General features: G+C 25.0%; 1 protein-coding gene across 15 annotated transcripts in view; it reads left to right on the top strand.

Annotated features, from left to right (window-relative positions):
* The window catches only part of LOC102678720 (TRAF2 and NCK-interacting protein kinase), a 29477-nt gene that overhangs the window by 20761 nt on the left and 5458 nt on the right, over positions 1–3258 (top strand). The window lies entirely within an intron of this gene.

Raw genomic sequence — 3258 nt, 5'->3', positions numbered from 1 at the left:
AAAAAAAAAAAAAAAAAATAAGAGCAGTTAAAAAAATATTTGTGAAAGTGTTTCTACCGTATGTCTACGTCATTTTCATTATTTTCACGTCATGCACATGTATAGGTTTAACGTTATTTTCACGTCACTTTTTCATTTTTCTTCTTTTTTCATCTTCGACTCTTTTCGTTAAGTTAACAAGGCAACACGGTAATTATTATCGATCAAAATATTTTTACAATATTCTAATTCTGATACAAATATATATAGGTGACATAATTGTCAAATTATGATATTAAATTTGAAGATTTTTTTATGCGTAAGAAATATTTGTGATGAAATTAATGACGATTGATTTTTAGGTTAAATGTCGTTTTGTTCACATTTTATTTAAGTCAATTCGTATGAAATTAATTGACAGTTTTCTCGGTACACAGGATGAATAAAAAAAGTGTTGCTCTGGAATCTACGATCGATCGTTCGAATTTGTCATTATTTAAAAATATTTCATTTATATTTTACATATATCCTTGTGAAAATCTTACGAGGGTATAGCGATCAAGTGTTGTTCTGTTACTTTCTTGCATGTACGATTCTAGTTAATGAATGAAAATTTTTCGATAATTTTTTCTTTTTCTTTTTTTTTTTTTTTTTTTTTTTTTTTTTAATTTATCTTATAATGTTAATATAACATTAATATAACATTATAATATGTCAATTATTCAAAAATGTAATGCATGTATACTCAAGCTTTTCAATTCGAAACAGTTTTAAACAAACGAACAGAGCGATACTAATTGTTATGTGAATATTCTCTTAAATATAAAGATTATTCTCTTTATATCTATAGAAAAAATAAATGGGAAGAAAGGATGGGAATGGAAACCATTAATTCAGTGCTGTCCATTGAAGGTACATTAAGTAGAGGTATTTATTTATATATTCCATAGTTACGTACGTAGAGTGACGGTGATATGCTTCGTAGTTCAAGAAATGAAAATGGCTTATTTATTTCGAGATTATTTATTTTTTTAGGATTTCTAGACTTTACAAAATTTATAATTTGGATTTAAACATCAAATTTCAATGCAATTTTAAAAAGAACAAATGATAAGAATAACGATCTCGATAAGATTTAGGAAGATGAAAACATTTTGAACATTTTTTCATGAAATAATTGTATTTTTTTTTATATTTAATTTGATACAAGTTTCTTTACTTAATAAATTTTGTCGATCAATATAACATATAAAATTTGAAATTATAAACTTATATAAATTAGACATGTAACAAATATTTTAATTTCTTTCAAGATAAAAAATCAAGATAATTTTGATTTTCTCGTGAATGAAATTTGGACAGCACTGCGTTAATCATTGATGTAAATTTTATAGGTTTATTCCGTTAATGATATCTTACAATTATTTGAAAAACGTAAAAAATTGTGATTATTATAAAAAAATTTATCTACAAGTAAAAAAAAATGGGAAATATTATGTGCAAATATGTGTGTATGTGTGTGTATGTTAACGAAGAAAGAAATTTCAAAGAGTATAAACTGCTATTGCGTGTGTGCGTGTACACACCTTTATGTTACATGTCAGATGCATAAATGTATATTTAGCTTGCAAAGATTTTTGTGGTAGTATTCAAAGTATAAAATCATGATTGAGACTTTATTGTCTTGCATGATGCTTAATTTGATTTGATACATGTGATAATATATGTTTTTTGCTATATTCGCAGCATGTGCCAAGCATGCTTTATTTATTTATTTTTTATTTTTTTTTTTTTTCAATTCAATGTGTTTCTTGGGCATGGTATGAAATTGTGTTTTCAATTAATGTTACCTTTATAAAATCTCTACCATATAATGCAGAAAATTGACAATTTTTTTGTGTGCTTCTGCTAGAACACTTGACGCTAGAATTATTTGTTATGTGTTCGCCATACGATCTCTGATTTTAATCAAATTATAACACGTGTAATCGATTTTAAATAATTGATACTATGATAATTATACATAAAAAAAAAACGAAAAAATAAATTTAATTTATTAAATAAATGAAGAACTCGTTATGCTATTTATTGTCAATTTTCAAACGTACTCTTAATTATTTATGCGTGTTTCATCTCACCAAACGTATTTTTTGCGATCAAGTTTAACTTTACTATACTATCTCTTCGAATTTTAGCTGTACACGTAACTGTATACCAGATTAGCAGTGTCATTCTTCCCGTTTTGTATTGTGCTGGAAAATAAAGTATATACGGTGACAATAAGATGTGTAATATCTTAAATAATGTGTATATTGCGTTAAAGGATGATATACATATATATATATATTTAGTTTAAAATAATTAAAACTATGAATGCAAAATAAACTCGAAAATGTACAACAATTTCGTGGAAAAATATTATATATCATCTTGTTGCACGCTTTTTTGCTAATGTTACGAATATACGTACAAAAATCACCCTCGAATTGCTTATCCCCTGCTTCCATTTTATTATCTTAGAAAGTGTGTATTTTTATGTTTGTTTGTTTGTTTTTTTTTTTTTTTTTATATACAGTAGACAAATGAAAACGAACAATTTTATTACGAATTCATTGTTAATTAGCGTGCATGAATTTCATTTAGATTTCGAGTAATATTTTACGTTTAACGAGGGAAAAATATAAAACTCATGCGTATTAAATTTTGATAAATAAATTTTGAAAAAAATTTCTCAAAAAAATAATCAACTCCTATATTTTTTATCAGTTGTTATTCGCGTCGAAGTGAAGATAGAAGAATGAAAACAATCCTTAAAATTTGAAGTTGGAAAAATATTACAGCCGATAATAAAAAATACGTGTCAAATTATTTTTTTAAGAATTATTTTTCATATAAATTTTATCAAATTTTATAGCGCGTGAGTTGGATATTTTCTCTTGCAAGTATAAAATATATAATTTTTTATATCATTGATCGTACGAGTATTATTGAAACTCGAGAGTGTTCAAGTAATCCATTCATTTTTTATATTTATAGATATTTTTCATCGATATATAGATTTGTTAAACTAATTAAATTACTTTATGTAATGATTTACTCTGTTGCTTCCTTGTGCATTTATTTATTTATTTTCTTTATTGTATTTTTTTTTTTTTTTAAGTGTTTTGCTTGTCTTCGATCAATTCTCTCTTCTTCACCCCATTTATCCATAATTTCATCATTTCCCCTTTCCCTTTCGTTCTATATTCTTCTTCTTCTTCTTCTTCTTCTTCGCCTATT

The sequence above is a fragment of the Apis dorsata genome, unplaced genomic scaffold (assembly GCF_000469605.1).
Source record: "Apis dorsata unplaced genomic scaffold, Apis dorsata 1.3 scaffold_270, whole genome shotgun sequence".
NCBI lineage: Eukaryota > Metazoa > Arthropoda > Insecta > Hymenoptera > Apidae > Apis > Apis dorsata.
Note: the sequence above shows the minus strand (reverse complement) of the source record. Positions and strands in the feature narration are given on the sequence as shown.